Source organism: Panthera leo, chromosome C2 (assembly GCF_018350215.1).
Source record: "Panthera leo isolate Ple1 chromosome C2, P.leo_Ple1_pat1.1, whole genome shotgun sequence".
NCBI lineage: Eukaryota > Metazoa > Chordata > Mammalia > Carnivora > Felidae > Panthera > Panthera leo.
The window spans coordinates 16,513,211-16,528,124 of NC_056687.1; positions in this window are offsets into that span (position 1 = coordinate 16,513,211).

Consider the following 14,914-nt stretch of genomic DNA (forward strand, 5'->3'; position numbering starts at 1 on the left):
GGTGGGGGGAGGAGACAGAGAGAGAGAGAGAGAGAGAATCCCAAGCAGGCTCCACACTCAGCACAGAGCCTGATGGGCTCAATCCCAGGAACCTGGGATCATGACTTGAGCTGAAATCAAGAGTCAGGCACTCACCCAACTGAGCCACCCAGGTGCCCCTACAGGATTTTAATTCTTAAAAAAAATGATTGGAAATGTGTGAAAATGTTACCATTGCTAACTACATAGTATGGATATTTCTCTTTGTTATAGTATGCTTCTCTATATAGTGCAGGTCTATGATTTTAAAAGAGTAGTTAATATAGTTGACTTTACAATGGCAACAATTCATCCCCCTTGTCTTTTTACCTTTGTGGTTGGTACCTAAGGTTGAATGTGTTTATAAAAGATGCATATTGAGGATCAAATGATTAGGGAGTGCCTAATCTCCCAACAGACATGTTGCTGCAGTTTTTGGTTGTGTAATAACTGCACTGGAGTCTTGTGAATCCCCATAATCTAGAAGCGTAAAACCGACATAACAAACCTAAAGGGAAGATAGGTATTTTCTCTTCATCCTGAAGAATTCATGATTTATCCCTCTGCTCCTGTACATATATTTTATTAATTCGTTGATCCATTCAGTCTCTTCTATCATTCTTCCTCAATCCTAGCTCTCACTCCCATAGACTGCCTTTTTAGTGTGTTTAATGTACATCTTCTTTGTATACGTGCTTTTGGAAAATGTGCATTTGTGGTGTGCATGCAATTTCAATTCATATAGGAATGTTATTCCTATCTATTTCTATTTTTTACTCCTATCTACTTCTTATTTTTCATTATGTTTACTAAAAACTGTTTTCAATATCCAACCATGGTGTTTTGAGTACAACAAATCCATTGCTTCTAACCATTGCATGAGATTCCTTAGTGTCCATCCATCACATCTTGCTTACCTAGCCATGCTCCCTACAGGGGATTCCAAGGTTGATCTCAAGTTCTACCACTGCAGTGAACCCCACAGCACATCCTCTATGGACCAGTGTGAGAATATCTTTGAGCCACATACCAACCAGCAGATGTGTGGGGGTATGCAGGATATTACCTTTTTATTCTGCACATCTATGGGAGGATAGATTTGCTCTCCGAAATGGTTCTTTTTGCCAGGGCTCCAAATCCCTGAATTCTCACCAATGCATGGCATTCTCTAGCTTTCTAGTCTTTGTCTAAAAGGGACAAAGTGAGGACGCCTGGGTTGCTCAGTCGGTTGAGCTTCCGGCTTTGGCTCAGGTCATGATCTCGCGGTTCGTGGGTTCCGGCCCCGCCTCGGGCTCAGTGCTGACAGCTCAGGGCCTGGAGCCTGCTTCGGATTCTGTGTCTCCCTCTCTCTCTCTGCTCCTCCCCTGCTCACACTCTGTCTCTTTCTCATAAATATAGATTAAAAAATTAAAAAAAAATAAAAGGTACAAAGTGAAATCCTGTTTTAATTTACATACGTCACATCACTAATGATATAATCATTTGATATAATCACTCTTTATGTGCTTTTCTGATTTCTTCTAAAAATAGTCTGTTCATGATTTTTTTTTTTCTACCTAGGGCATCTTGTTCTATTTACCTGTTGATTTTTAGAAATCTATTATATCTATTATCTATTGCCTAGCATGCCTCTATATTTTATATGTACTTCACATTTATATTTATATATACTTATTTTGAAATTTAGAAATTTCAAATATCTTTTGACATTTTGCCATTTTCTCTTAACTTTGTCTAGTCTATGATTCACAGACCAGAAGTCTTTATTTTGATGTAATAAAAATCATTGCTTTTGCCTTATGTGTGTTTTCTGGTGTTTTTTAAAGATATCTTTCCAACACCCTGCCGCAAAGATATTCCATGATATTTTCTTTATACACTTTACTGTTTTAGGATTCCCATTTAGGTCTTTAATTGATCTACAGTCTTTAGTCTTTAATTGATCTAGAGTCTACACTTGCATGTGATGTTGTGTAAGGAAGCAGGTTTATTTTTCTCTATTCCTAACCCTCTGCAAATTGAGAGCGGATTACAACTATAAGTAAAAAAGGATTATAACAACATTAACAGAAAAATACGGTATTTTTAATAAAAATCTCCCACATGGCCAAAATAGGTATAGAACAAAGACAGAGAAACACTTGGAAGATCCAAACAAATTTATACCCTGCCAAAATACCATTAGCAAAGCATCACTGCTTTAGATTTGACATTTGTAGAATTATGGACTATTAGGAAAACCTCAGACTAAGCTAACAGAAGCTACTGGCAGGGCTGGGATTTTTTCTTGAATCTTAATGGCTTTCATGTGGAGGTTGACTGATAGAAGAAGAAGGAAAACCTCTTTTTGATAAGGTACAAACAATTGTTTCAAGCACTCTGACTTCACCTTGACCTGTTTCCAGATGATTTATTTCATCCTATAAATAGCTTCAGCTTAGACAACCCTTCACCCTTGGCTTTGTGGCCTCAATTCCTTTCTTATTTATATCTTGGGAGACTGGCACCGCGTGTTCATGTAACAATGCAGCAATGACTACTAAATCTAGATCTTTTTATCTTCTGCCCAACCTCACAAAAAATGCTGATGCTGAGAGCGTTGTACAGTAGACAGACTATCCATCAAGTCCGTCGTGCTGGCAGACGGGCTGACTTCTGTGTTTATGGAATTCAAAGACTTGCCAAGTAAATAAATAGAGCAAAAAAACACATCCAAAATTAGACATACCCTTAAATAAGTTATTGTAGGTAATTTGCCAAGAGTTTTACTTCCCTGTCTCCCAGACTGCCTGTGTTTAAGGTCAAAAGGTCACAACATTTTATGCCTGCCAGAGTCCAGCATCCGGTCATCCCATCTGCCTAAAGAACTTTCTTGCTTATCACAGCAAAGCCTAAGGAGTCTGTTGGAATTTGTTGAAGGATTGTCCAGCAAACCTGCCAGAGCTTCTGGCCTATTGTTCATAACCAGTAGCGTTATCTGTGAGCACAGTTTATCTTTCCTCAGAAAGACAAATCTTGAGACACTTAAGGGGCACTCTCTTTCTCTGTCTCTCTCTGTAGCCAATGATGAAAAATCAGTTCCAAAAACTAACTGAAATGAGGACTTATATTGCAGTTTCTCAGCTACTGGGTCAATCTGTCTGATTTCTAAATAGTTCCTGCTTTTGTCGGGGAACTTTCTGCTTTGCAGAGAACAGTAGAGGGGAAGGTATAGGAAAGCCGGGTGGGGTAAGGAGGAGAAACAGGGATTCGAAATAACTGATAATGAGATGCCTTCCGTTTCACATCCAACAAGAAGGTAGCTTTTGGTGTTATTAACCTGGTCCAATTTCAGTTAAACTTAAAATGATTAGCTCTTAGAAGAGAACAAAGCAAAGGGATTTGCTGAGAAGCTTTACCAGTCGTGGTGTTATTTTATTTATTTAAAAAAATTTTTTAATGTTTATTTATTTTTGGGAGAGAGAAAGAGAGCGCAAGCAGGGGAGGGACAGAGAGAAAGGGAGACACAGGATCCGAAGCAGGCTCCAAGCCCTGAGCTGTCAGCACAGAGCCCCACGCGGGGCTCCAACTCATGAACCCTGAGATCATGACCTGAACCGAAGTCGGACGCTTAACCGACTGAGCCACTCAGGTGCCCCTCATGGTGTTATTTAAAAAACAAATAAATAAATACACCTTTGATATATTTTTAAAACATGAAATATTTTAACTCTAATTGATCCTAGAAGGACATGATCAAGTGAGGGCCTCGCATGCTGCACACTGAAGATTAATTGCCTTCCTAAGCATGCCGAGAGTGTAATTTAGTACATCAGATGTCTGTGGGGCTCAGAGGTCTAACAACCTTTTGCTTCTTGGGCACTGCTGTGAATTTGGGATTAAGGACTAAATGTGTCTGATGGCTAAAATGAACATCGCAAAGCCTTTGACGCAGAAGCCAACATAAATCCTGCAAGTGCATCTCCTGCCACAATTTGCCCAATTTACTTGATTTTTGAAATTACTTCCCCCATTTTGCCTATAGGAAAATGGAAGCACAAAGAGGTGCAGAGAGCAGACAGGGTCCATATTATTGTATTTACTCTACAGGTAAGAAAACTCGGGTTGACTGAATGAGTTTAAGTATAGTGCCCAAATTCTCACATCTAATGTTTTAGTTTTCTAGAGAGTGGGTATAACTCATTTACGAAGAAATGGGTTCCGATAACTAACTATTAGAAACTTCCATAGTGGAGTTGGAGTTCCATTGCACTATGGAACTTCCATAGTGGAGTTCCATTGCAGCGTGGAGGCATAGTAGGACTTTGAGGATGGAATGTGTCCTAGGGAGAGCTGGCTTCGCTGGCCCTTCAGCTGCCAGCTCTGTTAGTGCTGCTGGCTCATCAGGGTCTTTCATCAACTTGCGATAAGTGACTGAACCAGATCAAAGGAGGGCAGAAGAAGGGCTAAGCCAGGGAAGTGGTTGCCTGAGTGGCAACACGAGAGAGATTTGACAAATGTTTTGGAAACAATAAGTGAGACTGACCGAAGGGTAAACTTTCATCATATACTCACTACCTCTTTGGGAAGGATATTGTGGCCTGATGGTGTCCGATCAAGAGGTATCACTTCATTCAATTTATACTCCCATGGTCCACAGTGAGTGTTTAATAAACAGTCCTGGGCTATATTCGAACCACAAGTATTAATAAACTTTGAACTGTTTTCTAGATATAAAGATTTCATGACCAAACTATATAGCGGCTGGATTTCTGCTTTAGAGAAATCAAATATCAGAAGGTTACGCTGTGTACGACCAGATGTGTTTTGATGGTGTACGCAGTCCTTTACAAAGGGGATCAGCAAAGATGATGCTATTGTATTGGTCCAGCCATCAGCAATTTTTAAAAAGTTATTACTACAGGGGCATCTGGGTGGCTCAGTCAGTTGAGCACCCAACTCTTGATTTCAGCTCAGGTGATGATCCCAGGGGCATGGGATCAAGCCCCACTTTGAACTCCATGCTGATCAAGGTGCCTGCTTGAGATTCTCTCTCTCTCTATTCCTTTGACTCCACTCACTCTTTTTCTCTTAAAAATAAAAGTTATGAAGGGCATCTGGGTGGCTCAGTTGGTTAAGCGTCCAACTTCAGCTCAGGTCATGATCTTGCAGTCCATGGGTTCAGGCCCCATGTTGAACTCTGTGCTCACAGCTAACAGCCTGGAGCCTGCTTTGGATTCTGTGTCTCCCTCTTTTTGCCCCTCCCCTGTCATGCTCTGTCTCTCTCTGTCTCTAAAAAATGAATAAATATTTTAAGAAATTAAAAAAGAGTACGGGACACCTGGGTGCCTGAGTCAGTTAAGTGACTAACTCTTGATTTTGGCTCAGGTCATGGTCTCATGTTTGTGAGTTTGAGCCCCGAGTCGGGCTCTGCACTGACAGCATGGAGCCTGCTTGGGATTCTCTCTCTCTCTCTCTCTCTCTCTCTCTCTCTCCCCTTCTCCCTCTCTCTCTGCCCCTCCTCCCTCTATCTTTCTCTCTTTTTCTCAAAATAAATAAAAATCTAAGAAATTACTACTGCAGCAAAACTGATACACAATGTTATATTAGTTGCAAGTGTATGACGTGTTGATTCAACAATTCTATATGTGACTCAGTGCCCACCATTGTAAGTGAGGCAAGCAGGGTTTTTTTTTGTGGTTAACTAGATCTCCCCTCAAGTGATCAATAGTGTTAATAAGCCATCTTCTTTATTGTAACCATTGCAGTCAAAATAGGTGCAAATGCACTGAACCCAGCTTAGTCTTGCTTAAATTAATCTTGTAGTCATTGTGGAAACCAGAGACACCTGAAGAGGCAAAAATTCCCTTCATCCTTCCCCTTTCTAGCAGCATCTCTATCCTCCATTCACCTGTTCAAAGAGAGCCTATTGCACATAGTAGGTCAGTCCATCCTCATTTACAAAACTTTTCTGCTTTCCAGATTGACTTTAATCCCCAACACAATGCTTTCAATGCTTTCAGTCATCTGTGGACCCATGCTGAACAACAAAAATTTGGGTTACCTGATGCAGAGGTTCCTAGCTGAGGGTGAAGATGGTGATGCTCTGCCTCCTTATTTTGTCTCTCCTTTCAGTAAACAACTATCCTTTTTCCTGTTCTATTCAGTGCCATATATTGTGTTTTTTAAAATTTGTTTTGTTTTGTTTTTTCATTCTTGTGTGTTTTATTGGTAACTTAACTGCTTGACGTTGTCCTCAAGAAGAGTGCTGACATGCCGTCTAGGGCTCTTAAGTGCATGAGACTGGTATGTGTGTTAGAGAGGCTTCATTCAGTCATGAGTTATGGTGCTCTTGGCTGGGGGTTCAATGCCAATGAATCAACAAGAAGAACACCCAGAAAAAGGAAGAGAAAATTTCCCACCACTATGTGAGGCCATTCCAGAAAGAGCTAGGGTCGCATGGTGAAGAGCTGAGTGCATGGCGAAGTTAGGGGAAGGACAGAAACATGGCTAAATCTATTTCTGAGCTGACCACTGTGAAAAATGTAGAGTGGGGAGTTTTGGTATGAGGGTGAAAGCCAAAGAAATTTAAGGTTGGATCTCCTAGGATCTAATCAATGTTATCCCTCTTCCACTAAAATTGGGAAAGCTAGCACGTTTCACAAGGTGATATGTTGGGGAAAAAAAAAAACTCGCATGAAGGACAGATTCTGCAGGTCAGAAAGATGTGGAAGAATTAAAAAATACCTGTTCAGCATTATACAGAAATAGGGTTTTGTGGAAAAGCCCTCTTCCATGCTGATGAGACAGGCTAGTTTTAGGAGGATGTTGGCAAACAAACCGATGTAATGCAGTGTTTAGGTTGGGAAAGATGTTTTGAGGAGAGGCTTGTGAGAACTTAGCCTTGGGTTTCCTCTAGGAGTAAAAGTTCAGTATTCGCTAAGTCTGTGTTCAAGGCAACTCTATAATACAAACAATTCCAAACAGTTAAGAGTCTGTTGAATTTGTCTTATATATAAAAAAAGGAACCCCTGTTTCACAAAACAGATTTATGACACTGAGTATCCCAGAGTGTTAATAACTGCTATTAAAAATACTTGGTTCTAGGGCGCCTGCATGGCTCAGTCAGTTAAGTGTCATGATCTCACGGTTGGTGAGTGTGAGCCCTGCATCGGGCTCTGTGCTGACAGCTCGGAGCCTGGAGCCTGCTTCAGATTCTGTGTCTCCTTTTATCTCTGCCCCTCCCCAACTTATGCTCTGTTTCTCTCTGTCTCTCAAAAATAAATAAAAGTGAAAAACAAGAAATACTTGGTTCTGCTAAGCCTTTTAAAGAAAACAATATCCTGAACATGAAGGATCCAACACAAATACCAGAGCTCAGTATTCCAGGCCTTTGGTAATGTGGCCTTGTGTAGTCTCAGGTCCCTTCCTTTTTTTTTTTTTTTATATTTATTTATTTTGGGGGGAGAAAAACAGAGAGAGAGTGAGCAGGGGAGGAGCAGGGAGAGAGGGAGACACAGAATCCGAAGCAGGCTCCAGGCTCTGAGCTGTCTGCACAGAGCCCAATGTGGGGCTTGAACTCACAGACCACAATATCATGACCTAAGCCAAAGTCAGACGCTCAACCGACTGAGCCACCCAGGTGCCCCAGGTCCCTTCCTTCTTATATAAGTCCATGTCAGTAAAGCCAGTCACCCACTGACCAAGCCTCATGCTTTTTGCCATTGCCCATCTTCCATACTCAAGTGGTGGACATCCTTCTCTCCACCAGTTCAAGTGCCAATTACTCAGTGAAGCCACACAGGACTCTTCCACAACAGAAAAGGGAGAAGAACATAAGTAATATCTGTCATGACATTGTTATTAATATGACATATGTTGGGGCACCAGGGTGGCTCAGTCGGTTGAGCGTCTGACTTCAGCTCAGGTCATGATCTCATGGTCTGTGAGTTCGATGCCTGCATCAGGCTCTGTGCTGACAGCCCAGAGCCTGGAGCCTGCTTCAGATTCTGTGTCTCCCCCTCTCTCTCTGCCCCTCCCCCTGTCATGCTCTCTCTCTGTCTCTGAAAAATGAATAAACCTTAATTTTTTTTAAAAAAATGACTTATGCTGATTGCAATGTGGAAATCAGTTTGCAGAGGGAGTATATGATGTTGTGGTGTTTCCTAGATTCAGATATTTACTTATTAGTCATATCTTGAATATATATTCTTATTTACTAACCAAGGACTTGAAGACAGGGACTATGGGTTTGAATTTTTTCTAATGTAAAATAGAGGACAGTATCTTAGACATAATATATTATGATGCCTTGTAGGGAAATTATCACCTATAAAAACTAATATACACTTCCTTATTGTGTGTATTAGAATGTCAAAATAAGGAGCATGTTTTATTAATTGAAAAATATGCTTACATGTACAAATGTCATTTTGTTAAAGTTTTTAATCTTCTTGAGAATACAGTACTTCACTCAAAAAGAAACAATTATGGGGGCACCTGGGTGGCTCAGTTGGCTAAGGGTCCGACTTTGGCTCATGTCATGATCTCATGGTTCATGAGTTTGAGCCCCTCATCGGGCTCTGTGCTGACAACTCAGAGCCTGGAGCCTGCTTCGGATTCTGTGTCCTCCTCTCACTCTGCTCCTTCCCTGCTTGCGCTTTGTCTCTATCTCCCTCTACAAAATAATAAACATTAAAAAAAAATGAATTGAGTACTTTTAAAACTAGAATTTAGCAATAAAAAAGCAACAACTATTCTTTAAAAAAATGGGGTGGAGGTTGTGCCTGGGTGGCTCAGTCCATTAAGCGTCTGATTGTTGATTTTGGCTCAGGTGATGATCTCATGGTTAGTGGGTTCAAGCCCCACATCTGACTCTGCGGGAGCCTGCTTGTGATTCTTTTTCCCTCTCTCTCTCCCCCTCCTTTGCTCTCTCTTTCTCTCAAAATAAATAATCTTTAAAAAATAAATAAATACAAAATGGAGTGGAAAAAATAATTTTTCGGTTTGTGTTAGTTGAGGCACACCAGAGCTAGCAGAGTTGGAGTAAACTTTCACCTTTTTTTGCACAAATACAAAAAGATATATTGGGTAAGAAGTCATAAGAGTTGGAAAGCTGTAGTTTTCATCTGCTTTGGAAATAAGCCAACTATAAGAGAAGACATTGAAAAAGACTTGGATAGTGATCAAATTTCATCCACAACAAAAGGATGTGCATCTGGCCAGAATTGAAACTTCATAAAATTTGATGAACATTTTTTTTCTATCTGGACTTAGGGACAGGTGGTAGTTTATCATTCATAAGTATTTATTTGGTTTTTTTAACCCTTAGTGTGCATGGAGAAAGTGTGTAATTCCAGTTGACCAGACTGAAGCACTTCCCTTTTCCAAGTGTGGACTGGTTTATCTTCTGGATGTTAATTTCCTACCAGTAGGATGAGAGACACGATGAAACTTTGTTTTTTAAATATAAGGATTCTTTTTTTAAGTTTATTTATTGAGAGAGAGAGAGAGAGAGAGAGAGAGAGAGAAGGGGAGAGGCAGAGAGAAGGAGACAGAGAATCCCAAACAGGCTCTGTGCTGTCAGTGCAGAGCCTGATGCTGGGCTTGATCTCATAAACCTTGAGATCAGGACCTGAGCCAAGATCAAGAGTTGAACACTTAACTGACTGAGCTACCCAGGAACCCCAAGACACTATGAAACTTGATGTCAGAGATGCCTGAGTTCCAGTGTACCTTCCATATGTAAGGCCATTGAGAAAATTCCTTAATTCCTCTGTATTAGTTTTCTATTCTGGTTGTAACAAAGTACCACAAATTTAGTAATTTAGAACAATACAAGTTATTATCATACAGTTTTGGAGGTCAGACGTCCTAAAGTCAAGATGTTGGCAAGGATGTGTTCCTTCTGCTGGCCCTAAGGGAGAATCGATACCCTTGCCTTTTCTAGTTTCTAGAGGCAACCTGCATTCCTTGGCTCTTGGCCTCATCCTCTGACTTCAAGGACAGCAGCACAACATCTACAAATCTTTCTCTTCTTTCTATTTTTGATCTCTGTTTCTGCAATGACATCTTCTTCTTTGACTCTCCTTCCTACCTCTTTCATTTATAAGAACTCTTGTGGTTATTTTGGGCCCACCCAGAATTCAGACTAATTCAGGCTAATTTCCCCAACTGAAGACTTTAAATCAATCTGCAAAGTCTACTTTGCTATGTAAAGTGATATATTCACAAGTTCTGGTGATTAAGAAGTGAATGTTTTGGGGAGCACATAATTATGTGTACTATACCTTTGAAGTATCATTTTCATCAGGTATAAAATGGAAACTGTAGACAGCTCCTCACTCACTGGGTTGAAATTAGCTCTTAACATAAAAGTTGACTTAAAAAGGGTGCTCAGTTTCACAGAACTATTGTGTGAGTCTGTACAATGATGCTTAATTTATTTTACTTTGTTTCAGAATAAAGTATTGTACAGATAGATATTTTCTAGATGAGACATTTAATATTTTCAGCTCTTAATTTTATTCATTGTGATAATTTTAAAAGTTAACCTCTCTAAGTTATATCAGAGACACAATTTTTCTTAAATAGTGTATAGTAAGAGGATTATAATAACATCATAATAAGAGGATAAGACTTTAAAATCAAATAAACATGGGTTCTAATCTCAGTTCTGTCACTATTCAGCTGGGTTGCCCTCAGCAGTTTACTTAATTTCTCTAAATTTGCTTCCATGTTTAAAAAATAGAGATAGTAGCATTTATCCCTTGGGGTAGTTTGGGGAATTAAATTAGGAAAATATAAGATAAAATAAATACCTCTGTTATTTTGGGGAGCTGTTGTGACAAGTTACAACAAGCTTAGAAATTTTTTAAAAACCCAGAAATTTATTCCACCACCATTCTTGAGACCAGAAATCTGAAATCTGATGTTGGCAGGGCCATGCCTGAAGACTCTAGGGGAGAATTCTTCCTCCAGCTTCTGGAGGCTTCTGATACTCCTTGATTTATGGCAATATAACTAAATCTCTGCCTCCATCTTATTCCCAGCATGCCTCCCTGTGTCCTCTCTTCTAATGAAGACATAAATCATTGAATTTAGGGCCCATCCTGAATCCAGGGTAATTTCATCTTGAGATTCTAAGTAATTGTATCTGTGAGGCCTTATTTCCAACTAAGGTCACATTTTTTTTTTTAATTTAATGTTCATTTATTTATTTATTTTTAAAGATTTTTTTTTTAATGTTTATTTATTTTTGAGAGAGAGAGAGAGAGAGAGGGCAAGCAGGAAGGGGCAGGGAGAGAGAGGGAGACCTAGAATCCGAAGCAGGCTCCAGGCTGAGCTGTCAGCACAGAGCCGTATGTGGGGCTTGAACCCATAGACTGTGAGATCATGACTTGAGCCCAAATCGGATACTTAATCGACTGAGCCATCCAGGCGCCCCTAATGTTTATTTATTTATTTTTGAGAGAGAGAGAAAGAGAGAGGGCACAAGTGAGGGAAGGACAGTGAGAGAGGGGCACAGATCATTCAAAGCAGGCTCCAGACTCTGCATTGACAACAGTGAGCCTGACAGGGGGATAGAACTCAGGAACCCTGAGATCATGACCTGAGTGGAAGTTGAACACTCAACTGACTGAGCCACCCAGACACCCTTCCGACTAAGGTCACATTTTGAATTCTAAGTAGGTATGAATTGGTGGGGGTGGGGACATTATTTAACTCATTACAATACTCTATTTAACACACAAAGTGTTTTCTTTATTCTCATTTTCTAAATCTCATCATGTTGAATTGCAGTATTTTGAATTTCATTTATTCAAAAAATAATAATTGCTTAGTGCAATAGACTGAACACAGGTGTCCCCTGAAATTCACGGGTTGAATCCCTAATCCTCTCACCTAGGCTGTGCCCCAGAACTAGTGACCCACTTAGAATTGGCCTAACAAATCTTTCAGTTACAGGCAAAACCACAAAGAAGAAGCAAGGTAACAAAAACCAGTCAGAACCCGAATGATCCAAGACGGTGGCTGATTTGACCTTAATCAATCCTAGGCCTAATTATATGCTAATTATAATACATTGGCACTGTAAGTGACACACCCTCAAGAGCCATGACAGTTCCGACCGTCGTGACAGTTTCTTCCTTCTAAGGAAGAAAAACAATTGACACCCCAGTTCCAGGTAACGTCTGCTTCTTTCTAGAAAAGCTTATGCATAATATTCCCCTTATCACCCTGAACTCATAAAACTCTACCCCAAATGCACCCCAAACGAGAAGTTGATTTGTGAACTTGATTCCTGTTTCTCCATTCTTTGACAACTGAATAAATCTTGGGCTGTTAAATGCTCAGGTTCGGTTTTGTTCTTGGCTTTGCTGCATGTAATGGAAAAAGAACTCACAAGGAGAGACAGGGGGTTCCCTCAGGGGTCCCAACTCTTTACTGGGGAAAGGGAAATGAATCAGTAAAAATCCCTGTTGGGATGATATTTAAAGCAGGGGACTTGGTGGAGTAATTAGGTCACGAGGGTGGGGCCTTTGTGAATGGGATTAGGGCAGGTGCAGGAGTCCGCTACTCTGTCTCTGTCACATGAGGAACCTAGAGGAGGGCTGTTACCAGAACGCAGCTATGAAAGCACCTGACTTTGGACTCCCAGCCTCTATAAGTGTCACAAATACAATTTGGTTGCTTATCAGCCACCCAGTTTGTGGTATTTTGTTCTGGGAGCCCAGTCTGACTCTGACTAAAACACGTAGTGAGTATCAGCACTGAATTAGGAGCTAGAAGCTCTGTACCCTGAGCTCCTCAATTTTCCCAAAGCTAAATTACTTCACACGTCTCCTTTTCTCTTGGTACTTGTCACATCCTTCACTGGGCTCCAGCTTTCACACCTTCCTTTCCAGAGTTTGGCTCTTGCTGTCTCAGTTTGTGGACCCAGTGCTGCTTAGAGGAATGCGAGCCTTTTCCACACCACACAGTGGCTCCTTAACTAAGTGTGGCCTCAGGATCAGTTTTGATAATGGGACTTTGGGAAGCTCTCCTCTCATCAACAGCCCAGCACTCATCACTAGGTCCTGTCTTAACCTTTGGGGCCAGATTCTTGTCCCCATATATGTAAGGAGAGGTGCAAATAGTATATTGGTGCTTTAGCAAGGAGCCAAAGAGGTGACAACATCTGGAAGAATGATTAGGGAGGAAGGACCAATAAAGGTAGCAACAAATGCAGGGCCCCAGAGAGGGGACAGCCTCTGGATGTTGAAGGAGATACAGGTGTTGCTTATGGTGCCATAGCAGTAGGTGAGGTAGGTGAAGCTTGTGTTGCTTCACAAGAAATGTCACTGCTGTGAGCAGTGACAGACTCAGGCAGCTCTTTGATCTGCTGGGTTTGGTGCAGCTGAAAGAAATTTCCCTTTGATCCTCTCTGCCTCACAGTAAGGCCCTCAGAGGTGTTGGCTGGTTTCATGCACTTTGTGGCTAAGCAGAAGCATAGTTGGACTCTCCATGACAGGACATTATTCTGGAGGAAGGGCATCAATACACAGACTACTGTACTATTCTTGATGAGAAAGGCTGACCCAAAGTCCTGGGAATGGAAATAGAATGGAGAGTCCAACGTACCTCTGAAAGCTGCTTCATGGATGTGACAATATGGCAGCTGGAATCAGCATTTAGTCAGATAGTTACCTACATGTTTGCCAAATTGCTTGATTCTAAAATGTACATTATTCTTTCTTCTGTTTCAACATCTCTGAAATTGCAATGAATCTTACAGTTACTGACGGCATGTCAGTAGTAGTGATGTAGTAGTTTTACTTAATAGCCTAAGCATAGACATGAAAAATTCTAGAAGAGACAAGGTGAAACACTCTTTTTAAGAAATACTATGCAACCAACATTCCTGATAACACAAGAAATGTCATTGTGGCAAATATAGACACTAACCTGGGTGGGTCATTTTGATCTGAAAAATATTTCAAATTATTTGGGCTCTGAATGGATATGAAGACGTTTCACAAATACTCTAATAAGTATCTTTGTTTTTTATTTGCCAAAGAAATATAGGCATAGATAAGCTTTCAAAATAGGTATAATATAGGGGCGCCTGGGTGGCTCAGTTGGTTAAGCATCCGACTTTGGCTCAGGTCAAGAACTCACAGTTCGTGGGTTCGAGCCCCGCGTTGGGCTCTGTGCTGACAGCTTGGAGCCTGGAGCCTGCTTCGGATTCTGTGTCTCCCTCTCTGTTCTCTGTCTCTGTCTCTCTCTCAAAAATAAATGAAGACTAAAAAAAAAATAAAAATTTAAAATTAAAAAAATAGGTATAATATAAAAATTCCAAGTGATGGGAATGCAAGTGCCATGGGTTAATTGGAAATATTTTAAGTAATATATTTTAAAATTAACAACTTTGATTTGATGAAGTACAGTGATGATGATCACTGTGCATTTGTGACGTACAGACACATGGAACACAAGCAAGTCTAAAATGGAGCGATAAACTGAGTCCTATAATTTTGGGAGGGGTGTCCTGAGGAAGGGGTACTAAGGATAAAACTTTACAGATAAGTAGGAGTTCGCTTAGTAAAGAAGTAGAGGGAGAGGCCCTTTCAGGCAAAGGCGTATGCTGTGCAGAGGCCCTGTGAGAGACCGCCATCATGGTGGAAGTGTGGACAGCAAGTAGGGGCAAGTTAAGAGATGAGCCTGGAGAGATAGGCAGTGGCCGCTTCTGGAAAGGCCAGGTTATGGATTTGGGACTTTATCATGAGGAACTGTGTGAGAGGAAATTCTTACTTTAAGCTATCAAGTTTGTGGTAATTTGTAATGGCCATCGCGGAAACTAATACAGATGCCTAGGATGAGCTTTTAGGGAGAGGAGAGAAGGACTGGTTTTCTTGTTTGATTGTTTTTAAAATTT